Source organism: Narcine bancroftii, chromosome 8 (assembly GCF_036971445.1).
Source record: "Narcine bancroftii isolate sNarBan1 chromosome 8, sNarBan1.hap1, whole genome shotgun sequence".
Lineage (NCBI taxonomy): Eukaryota > Metazoa > Chordata > Chondrichthyes > Torpediniformes > Narcinidae > Narcine > Narcine bancroftii.
This window is the reverse complement of record NC_091476.1, coordinates 135,970,444-135,981,733: the sequence shown is the minus strand read 5'-3', so window position 1 is coordinate 135,981,733 and position 11,290 is coordinate 135,970,444. Positions and strand designations below refer to the sequence as shown.

General features: G+C 41.3%; 1 long non-coding RNA gene across 2 annotated transcripts in view; it reads right to left on the bottom strand.

Annotated features, from left to right (window-relative positions):
• Window positions 1-522: 522 nt before the first annotated feature.
• The window catches only part of LOC138741854 (uncharacterized), a 43,764-nt gene continuing 32,996 nt past the window's right edge, over window positions 523-11,290 (bottom strand). For both annotated transcript variants that reach the window (XR_011343820.1, XR_011343819.1), the window contains exons 2-3: window positions 4,707-4,906; window positions 523-556 (exon numbers count right to left, since the gene is read on the bottom strand). This is a non-coding gene — a long non-coding RNA (uncharacterized lncRNA). The remainder of the gene's footprint in view (window positions 557-4,706; window positions 4,907-11,290) is intronic.

Sequence of the window (11,290 nt, the reverse complement as noted above, 5' to 3'; positions counted from 1 at the left end):
CACACAAAGGAAAAAAAAACAGAAAGATGTGTCTTCTACTTTTATACACTAAATCAAATAGTTTTGTCTTCTTATCATTTTAGGGGATGGAGGTCTGAGGCAAACTCTCAGAGAGTGGAGTGGAGAGGAGAGGAGTGGAGGGGAAAGAGATGTGGAGCAGAGAGGAGGGGAGAGGAGTGGAGAGGAAAGAGATGTGGATCAGAGAGGAGGGGAGAGGAGTGAAGTGGAGGGAAGAGGAGAAGAGAGAAGGGGAGAAGAGTTGTGTGGAGAGGAGAGGAGTGGAGGGGAGGGGAGTGATGAGGTGTTGAGGAGTGGAGTGGAGGGGAGTGATGAGGTGTTGAGGAGTGGAGAGGAGAGGAGTGGAGTGTTGTGGAAATGGATAGAGAGGAGTGGAAATATCCTGTATCACTTGTGCTCTCTGTACTTTATACCCTGTCCAGATTTTTTTCCATTAATTATCCTTCCTGCCTTGGTCACTAATGCATCAAGGGACATTACCATTGATCTCAGTATTTCTGTGGAGTTCTCGGTTCTCTCTCCAAGCAGACTGGCCCAGCTGGTAAGACAAAATTCAGATGGTGGACATCAAGATAAAATGAAGTTGGGCTTGGAAGTGATAAAACTATTTGGATTAAATAGCCTTCAAGCATACATTCTCCTTCTCACATAATAGATACGTGGGAGAATGTCAGTGCAAATAATGTTCAGAAGCAGCGAAGAGAAAAACAAAAAAATAAATATTTCAAAAAAGGGATATTTAAGAGATTTTTAAGGGAGTATATATCATTTCCAATTGAATGAGGCAATTTTTCAAAGTTATTTGTCAGAGCTTTGCCTTGAGTTAGTTATTCAATACTAAATAATTCATGAATCAGTGAACTTGACAGCGCTTACTTTGAAAAGCTCTAGATATTTACTGACAATACAAAGACAATTGTTTGACTGAGGTCACAGATGGTTTGCTGTGCAATGTGCAAAATTACAACTCATTTGCATAGTTGAAAAATCAAAACCTTTTGATCATTCTGAACAATTTTTTAAATAATCAGTCTTAGAAGCTACATGGAATTATTGCATACTACACTACCAATATGCAGGGCTTTATCACCTACCAGTGAATATAATATTTGTTTGGACAGGTTTTGAAAATTCCCACACTATACCGCTACCAATGGACTGCTTTGAATATACTTTTGTTGAATGATGGGAATGGTTTAGGTAAGAGCTCCTTTAATTATCTTTTTGGGCAGTTGCTTGGGGTTAAGGATAATTTGCTACTTCTGTAGTTCTGTAGATTCTGATTTAATGATTGAGGCTAATATGGCACTCTCAAACTTTGCCACGGCTTGGCAAAGTGTTTGACAGAACAGATAGAAGGGTTGATTGTGAGATTCTGAGCTAGTTCCAAAGCTTCAGGAGTATCAGAGCCAGAAACAAAAGGCTGAGAAACAGCTTCTTGCCATGGGCAATGAGAAGGCTGAATAACCAAATGAACTGCTCATAATAGCCATCCGAGACTCTCATATTTACGAAACCATATTTATTTATTTGTATATATGTATATTTGTCCTGCATATATATGGTTTGTCTATATATGCGTCATGTCTGGTTGTGTGTTTGCATATTTTACACTGAGAACCAGAGAACGCTGCTTCATCAGGTTGCTCTTGTGCAACCAGATGATAATAATCCTGAACTTGAACTTGAATGCACATCGAGGAGATTCCAGGGTTTTGATGCCTCTGCTCCAGTTTGAGCTGTGGTGGGCTCAGTGCTTCTCATGAAGCAGTAGGGATGTTGCAACTTTCCCCCTTGAACAATTTGAAGTTATGGTATTTCATAAGAGTGATGCCAGATGTGTGAAAGGGGAGCCTCCCTATTAAACCAGCTGAGCACAATTAGAGCCACGCAGACAGAGGTGCTTGAGCAGAAGAGACAGTGACACTGGTTCATTATTTCTTCCAATGGATTTAACTGCAAAGGGAGGATCAATTGAAGGTGGAAACTTGAGGGGAGGAGGAGAGAGGGTGAAAACATGATGAAAAAGCATCTCTCTTTGAACCTTCATTGACGTTCTTGGCAGACTGAAGTTTGGCTCTGACAGCGAATTGGCGTGTCCTGGTTGATGGAGGTGAGGCTTTGCCATCATTAGTTTTGGGGACTCTGCACATCCACTGAACTTGTCTAACCTTTGTCAGGAGAACCTTGTGTTGGAAACATACATTTACTTATGTCTATAACTGTTTTTTTTGTAAACTAGGGACATATAAATTAATAGGAAACATGAAAGAATGCAGACGCTGTGATTGTGGTAGAAATACGTTGCCGGAAAATCTCAGCAGGTCACCCAGCCTACTTTAAGACAAAAAATCATAACCAACATTTTGGGCCTGTGCCCTTCATCAAGGTATGTGCAATGTGTAGGCAGGTGCCTGAATAAAATGGTGAGGGGAAGGTCTGGGAAGGAGCACGTGTCCAGAGGCACGAGGCATGTAAATGAATGTTTATGACCCAAAGCTTAATCTCAGTCTTCAACTTTGAAGTTTCAGGACTTGGTTTTTGCTTTAAAGGATTATTTTATTTCTTTAAGTTGTCACCAACTGCTGACAGGTCAATGAGTGAAAAGAGGGAGAAATTACAGAAACAAAGAATATTGCTACTGCAGACTACTGAATCAATATCCAGAGAAATGAACTCATGACCTTGTGATATGAGACCCTCCATGGGAACTGTGAAATCTAAATTTGTAATTAAATAAATCTAGATGAATGAAAGTTAATATCCAGAAACTGGTGCATTGTCAAAAAAAAACCTCATCTGGTTCACCTCTTGTTTCGCTCTGTCTAATTCATTTGCTCCTTTTATGGAAGGATCCCTGTTGTTTAAGAAATTGCAGGGGTGCTGGTAAATAAGTGTATCACTGTTAGTTATGGTTAGGGTACCAGAAGACTGGAGAGTGGCTGATGTTGTGCCTTCATTTAAAACACACAAGATGCTGTGTGATCTGCTGAGTTTCTCCAGCATTTTTGTTCAGGTGTGAACTGCTGTATTTTAGGAAGTTAAACCAAGATAAGGTCAAGTTTATTTGTCATCCAACTTGTAGTGCACGTCGGAAGAACCAAAGACTTGTTGATCCAAATCAAGGCTTTTATTAACTCAAAGACTGGAACATATCACAAATAGATCGACCAGTCCAGAATGACCTGGTCTGGCTAGGAGCAATCCTTTAAGACCTGCCAGTAGGTGTGGCTACACTCTCAGCCAATCACAGTCATCCTACACTACAATCTGTACATATGTACATATACACATTGGTGATAGAATCTGTACTATCGCACAATTGTACCAGTACAACTCAACAAAACAGTGTTGTCTGATGTACAGTGCAGAACAGTGCAAACACATGTACAGACATAACACACATACAGACAAATGATACATATACATCAGGGGTGTCAAACTCAAATTCACAGAGGGCCAAAATTAAAAACTTGGACTAAGTCGTGGGCCAAACTAAATATTTATTGAAAATTTTCAACAACATCTGCATGTTTACTCTTCTTTCAACATATGTAATGTTAAACTTTTTTTTATTAAAATAAATGTTTAGTAATAGTTTTGGTTAAACTCTTTCCAGAAGAAGCATTAACAAATGAGAAATAAAATATTCAATAAATAATATTTCTCTATAGCCTTTAAGCTCCTTTTAAATGTATTTTTTTTCCACAAGCCAACAAGTCAAAAAAATAACAACTTGCTTCAATGACAAACAGGTTTGTCTTTTAAAATGATGAACATATAGTCTCCCTCCCACCTGTCTTGAAAGGTCCTGTTTTCTGTCTTTCGTTTGACCATTTTTCGTAAGGGGTTTATTACATGTGAGTTTGGCGACAGGTCCCAGATGCCAATGAAAGTAAAGAGAGGAGGTGGGGGCGATTAGCGGGCTGACGGGCCGGCGCCAACGCATTTGCAAAGCATTCTGGGATTTGTAATATTAGCTGTGCATGGCAGCCAGCGGGCCAGCTCTAATACATATTTGATATGATCTTGCGGGCCAAATATAATTATATCACGGGCCAAATTTGGCCTGCGGGCCAGAGTTTGACATGTGTGATATACACAGTACATATGTACATATATTAAAATAAATTTTATTAATAAATAATAGTCTCATAGAGTTGTTTTAGCAGTAGTTCAGCATTCTCACTGCCCATGGGAAGAAGCTGCTCCCCAACCTGGTGATTCTGGCTCTAATACTTCTGTATCTCTTTCTTGAAAGGAGTAGCTGGAAGATGCAGCATGCAGGGTGGTAGGGGTCCTCCCTGATTTTGAGAGCCCCTGGCATTTGAGGCATTGTTCTCTGGTGGGTCAGGATGGAGTGGAAGTATGGTTCCATCTGCAGGTGAATTGAAATGGATCTAGTGTCTCTGGGAGGTGCACTTTAATATATTCCATCACAAGATACCTGAAGCATGATGAAGGTGAGTGCCACAAGGTGGTAGTCATTACGGACTGTTACTGTTGCCCTCTTGGGTACCAGGATGATGATGGCTCCCTTGAAACCCATATGGACAATGGACTGCTGCAGTGATGTGTTGAAGATGTCTGTGAAGACCTCTGCCAGACCTGTCCTTCAGTACCCAACCAGATACATTGTTGGATCCCACTGCCTTGGGCGGGTTAACCCTGGATAAGATTCTCCTCACCTCAACCTTTTCTTCATGGGAATATGGAACTTTCTTTGGCGTCAGCTTGATTTACTTGTTGAACAGTGTGTAGAAGATGTTCAGTCTGTCCAGAAGGAAGGCATCCATGTTATTGACTTGGACATGCACAGTAAATGGTAGAGCCCTGGAGAGTGTGGTAGAGAGACCTTGGGGTCTCATTGTTCCTTGAAAGTAGCAACCTGTAACACAGATGGTGAAGAAGGCATTTGGCACGCTAACATTTATTGACTTCAGGCCATGAAGTACAAGAGAGGTGACGCCATGTTACAATTGTACAAGATGTTGGTGAGACCACACTTGGATATTGTGCACAGACTTGGTGGCCCTTCTAGAGGAAGGAGGACATTATACTGGAGAGGGTGCAGTGTACAGTGAAGATTCACAACTATGTTGGCAGGAATGGAGGTCTTGAGTTATAAGAAGGGATAGGATAAGCTGGGGCCTTTTTCTCGGGAATGAAAAGATGCAGAAAGGTGACTTTATAGAGTTCTCCAGTTCAAAGTGCAATGAGGGATAGGAGGGAATGAGCAGTACCTGGAAGAGGCAAATCAGCGAAATTTTCTCTGCAAATCATCGGCAAGGCAGGCTTGATCAGTTGACTGGGCTATTCTTCATATTTTTCTCATTATTATTCTTTCAAGAAATGTGGGCTTCACAGGCTGAGCCAGCATTTAATTATTTATCCACACTTATTACTGCCTTCTCGAACTACTGCACCTCTGTTCTTGCTGCTGCCGTCAGGAAAGAGGTATAGGTGCCACAGGATGTACAGCACCAGGTTCATGAACGGTTGCTACCCCTCCACCATCAGATTCCAAAACAACAAACTGAATCAGGGACTCATTTAGGAAATCTTACTTGGCACATTATTTATTATTGAATACCATACATCTTCCTGTAAAAGTCGAATTTGATGGACATTTTTTAATGTTGAATCTATGGGGTAAACTATTACATGGATACTACTTTTGAGCGGCTGAAATTCAAACTAGAATTCAAAATACCATATCAGTAGCAGAAGTTGAAATAATCTTTAAATGAATAAAGAACAAAAACATAATGAACTAAAGTAATAATACACAATCTGGGCATCAAAACACATCCTACCAAATAACAAAAGCCATAAATAAGGCATCATAATTCTAAGAAATATTTCCCTACACTTCCTCTTTTATTTGTATTTATCACACCCAACAGACTAGCTTAGTGAAATCTGTTTAAAGCTCATAATTACAGTACATTACCAGTACATGTCGAATACGGTGCACGTGGCTGCAACCGTACCAAACCTGCTCGCATCACAAAACCGGCAACCACAATATTTCCAGCATTAACACTTTTTTTTGACAATCTAAAACTGACAGTAATAATCTAATGTCAATATATTTCGGTTGAATTGACCTGGCTGGTATCCATAGCTGGGTTTACATTTGCAAATGGTAGGGAGACCAAGCGTTGTGTAAATGTTCCGTAATTTTAAGTTAATGTAGTACCCATTCAGAGATATGGTACTTATAGTGAATTATTGTTAATGCATATCAACCTAGCTTACCATATGTAAGGAATGATGGTCTGATATACCCAGCACTGACTCAGTAATTGAGTAATATAAGGTTAACGAATTTCAGCCTATCTGTGTTCTCACCCGTGACTGTTTACATCTATGAACAGCAAACAGATGAGGTGTTGTGTTAAGGCTTTCAAAATTTTACAGTAGTGACAGTATTTGTACAGGTATACAGTAATGATAGTGAAGTAAATTCATATGGTCAATCTTATATAAGAAATGGTGGTGTGATATACTTAGTGATAATCACACAAATTGTATTACTGGTAATTATTGTGCTGGTTGACAATGAACAAGAAAATGTAACCTAACGCTTGTATGAATTGTACATCAAAACACAAAATAATACAAAAAATTAATTTCCTCATTGTAATATTTATGTACAGCTACTTCCAACTGTTATCTGTGAAGAATTAGGGACCTGATCATGTAATTATCTGTGAAGAATTACATGAGACATATGAAAAATCCAACATTTTTTGGCAAAAAATAGGGGGTCAATAGACAATAGACAATAGGAGCTGGAGTAGGCCATTTGGCCCGTCGGGCCAGCATCGCCATTTTAGATCATGGCTGATCATTACCATCAGTACCCCTTTCCAGCCTTATCCCCATAACCCTTAACTCCGTTACCCACAAGAGTCTTATCTAACTCTCTTTTGAACATAGTCAGCGAATCCGCCTCTACCACCCTCTGTGGCAGAGCATTCCACAGATTCACACTTCTCTGGGTAAAAAAATGCTTTCTCATCTCTGTCCGAAAGGGCCTACCCTGTATTCTTAAACTATGCCCTCTAGTCCTCGTCTCCCCCATCATTGGGAACAAGTAATCAGACTTCACCTTGTCTATCCCCCTGATGATTTTGTATACCTCAATCATGTCCCCCCTCATTCTTCTAAACTCCAATGGATACAAGTCCAGTTTTTCTAGCCTTGCTGCATATGACAACCCTGCCATCCCTGGAACTAACCTTGTAAATCTGCGCTGAACATCCTCTATAGCTAGTATGTCCTTCCTCAAGTTTGGAGACCAGAAATGGACGCAATACTCCAGGTGGGGTCTCACCAGGGCCCTGTATAACTGCAGAAGGGCGTCTCTGTTCCTATACTCCAATCCCCTCTTTATGAAAGCCCACATTCCATTTGCCTTCTTCACAGCTTTCTGAACCTGCATGCTAGCCTTCAATGACTGGTGAACAAGTACACCCAGATCCATTTGCACTTCCCCACTCCCTAGCTTGTCTCCATTTAAATAATACTCAGCTTTCCTATTACTTCCCCCAAAATGAATAACCTCACATTTGTTCACATTGAAATTCATCTTCCATTTAGCCGCCCACTCCTCCAGCCTGTTCAAGCCCCTCTGCATTTTCCTTACATCCTCCTCACACCCCACACCGCCACCCAGTTTAGTGTCATCTGCAAATTTGCTCATGTTATTTATAATACCCTCATCCAAATCATTAACATAAATTACAAACAACTGAGGACCCAACACCGATCCCTGAGGCACTCCACTCGTCACATCCTGCCATTCTGAAAAAGACCCATTTACTCCAACCCTTTGTTTCCTATCTCTTAACCAATTTCCTATCCATGTCAGCACCTTACCTCCAATACCATGCTCCCTGATCTTGCCCACTAGACTCCCGTGCGGTACCTTATCAAAGGCCTTCTGGAAGTCCAAATACACCACATCCACTGGCTCTCCCGAGTCCACCCTCTTTGTCACATCCTCAAAAAATTCCAGAAGGTTAGTCAAGCATGACTTACCCTTAAGGGATCCATGCTGACTAGCCCTTATACTATTATTACTGACTAAGTGTTCTGCTATTTCTCCTTTTATGATGGACTCCAATATCTTCCCCACCACTGATGTCAGGCTAACCGGTCTATAATTTCCCGTTTTCTCCCTCCCTCCTTTCTTAAAAAGCGGCACCATATCAGCCACTCTCCAATCCTCAGGGACCTCCCCGGAATCTATGGAACTTTGGAAAATGTCGACCAGTGCCTCCACAATTTCCATAGCCACCTCTTTAAGCACCCTAGGATGCAGCCCATCAGGCCCTGGGGATTTATCAGCCCTCAGTCCCAACAATTTACTCATAACCTCCTGCTTCTGGATCCGGATATCCATTAGATCCCCTACCTCCCCAGTAAAGTTCCCCACGTCTCTTGGTACCGCATGACCACTACCCCCTAACTGACTATAACATATATCCTCCTTGGTGAAGACAGTTGCATTGTTAAATTCCTCTGCCATCTCCTTGTTTCCGGTAATAATTTCACCCTTGCCCATCTTCAAAGGGCCAATTTTAGACCGAACCAATTTCTTCCTCTTCACATACTTAAAAAAGCTTTTGCTATTCTCCTCAATATTATCTGCTAATTTCCTCTCGTACTTCATTTTCCTGTCTCTTATGGCTTTCTTAGTTACCCTCTGATGTTCTTTGAAGGTTTCCCAATCCTCTAATTTCCCACTCCGCTTCGCTATCTTATAATTACTCCCTTTGGACTTGATAATGCACTTGATTTCCTTAGCCAGGGCTGCCATTTGCATCTCCTAGAGCCTTTCCTCCACTTTGGAATAAATTTGTCCTGAATCCTGTGAAAAATGTCCATAAAAAACTGCCATTTTTCCCCAGTTGTCCTCCCAGCTAGTGTATCTTCCCATTTTATTTTCAACTTTTACACAAGTATATATGGTATTTATTTTCAGTTTTGTATCATCAATTTGCTTGCAGCTCTCTTTCTTTACATTTTTCCCTTTTTTATACCTATCTTTTCTTGAGTAAGTTTTTGTACTAATGAGTAGAAATTCTGCCTGGCCCACAGGAACAAGAATTTCAGGGTTGCAATTGATGCCATATATGTATTCTGACAATGAATCTGAACTTTGAACTGCTCATTGGGTACACCCACAATGTTGTTGGGAAGAAGATGCTAAGATTTTTGACCTAATGGTGGTAAAGGAAGGGTTGCATCTTTCCAAGTGAACATGGCTTCGAGAGCAGCTGCCATTCCTATGTTTTGCCAGCCTTGTCCTTCCCTCTGGTGGAGGTTGCTGGTTTGGAAGGTGCTCTCTTCATGTGACTGCATGCATGTTTGGATGGGTAAGTATGTCTAACAGACGCTTCAAGTTCAAGTATCATTTGATTGCACAAGTGATCCCGACAAAACGTTCTCTAGTTCTCGGTGCAAAACATGCAGCACGCAACCAGACAAATAATACATATGCAGGACAAATATATATGTATAAAAGTAAATACATAAATATTGTTTTGTGAATATGAGAATTCAAATGTTTAGAGTGAGCAGTTTCTCTGGCCGTTCAGCTGTCTAGCTGTCCATGGAAAGAAGCTGTTCCTCAGCTTGGAGGTGCTGGCTCTGATACTCCTGTATCTCTTTCCCAATGGGAAAGATGTGGTGTGCAGGGTGATAGGGGTCCTCGACGATTTTGTGCGCCCACTTCAGACAATGATCCCAGTAGATCACGTCAATGGTTGGGGGGGGTGGGGGGGGGATGGAAACCCAAGTGATCCTCTCTGCCACACAGTGGATTAACCTCTGATTCAATTCTTCATAGCGACCATACCACACTGTGATGTAGCCGGCCAGGACGCTCTCAATAGAGGTCCTGTAGAAGGATGACATGATGGTGGCTGATAGCCTTGCCTGCTTCAAGCTTCTAAGGAAGTGCAATTGCTGACATGCTTTTCTGACAAGTGAGGAGATGTTGTGTGTCCATAATAGGTCACTTGTTAATTGGACTCCAAGGAATTTATATACAAATAATGTTTAATAAATAGTAGAGTGAACAGCTTGCACTATTGGCTCAGTCGGGACAGTCTAACTTCACCAATAGGAAGGCAAAACATAGTCATTTCGGATGGAGCAACCCAATCTTGAATGGAATCCCTTCTCCTTCTCCTAGACGACCACTTCCTCAGTACCCAGAGATAAGGAACTGTTCTCCATATAATTTTTACTAGGATGTTTTGAGATTTGTACTTCTAATCCAAAGTTTTTGGATGTAATTTTGAAATCATTTAGATGCAGGTCTCTTAGAAGACAGCAACTTTGGAAACAGTTCATGGCTGTGGATTAAAGAGTGGAAAGAAACTGCAGGCACTGGATGTCCGAAATGAAAACCGAGAATACTAGAAACACTCAACAGGTCAGTAGCATCTGCAGAAGGAGAATATGAATTCATGTTTCAGACTGAAGATGGGTCATTAGTTCTGCTGTATGCTTTCAACAATTTCTGTTTTATTTCGTAGATCGTGAAATGGTGCGAGAGTAACAAACTGAGCCTCAACGTGGACAAGACAAAGGAGATGATCGTGGACCTCAGGAGGACCAGGAATGACCACCCTCCACTGTACATCAATAGCTCTGCAGTAGAGAGAGTGGAGAGCAGCCAGTTCCTTGGAGTTCACTTAACTAGTGACCTATCGTGGAATCACATCTCCTCACTTGTCAGGAAGGCACAACAGTGACTGCACTTCCTGTGAAGACTGAAGCAGGCAAAGCTATCATGTCAACCTTCTTTTGGAGTTCTATCGAGAGCGTCCTGGTGAGCTGCATCACAATGTGGTATGGTTCCTGCAGAGAAATGGATCGGAGTGGCAGAGAGGATCACTGGAGACTCCTACCCCCAATCGATGTGATTAACTGGGATCATTTGCTGAAGGCGGCGTGCAAAATCACTGAAGACCCCTTCCACCCTGCACATAGCATCTTTCAGCTGCGTTGGGAAAGAGATACAGAAATATCAGAACCAGCACCAACAGGCTGAGGAACAGTTTCTTTCCACAGGCAGTGAGAATCCTGAACTTCCAAATGAGCTGCTTGCATTAACTATCTGAGACGCTCATATTCATGAAACAATATTTATTTGCATAGATTAAATACTTGTCCTGCATACAGTATGCATTTTTTTGTCTGTATGTGTATTATGTCTGGTTGTGTGTTTGTGTGTTTTGCACCGAGACAC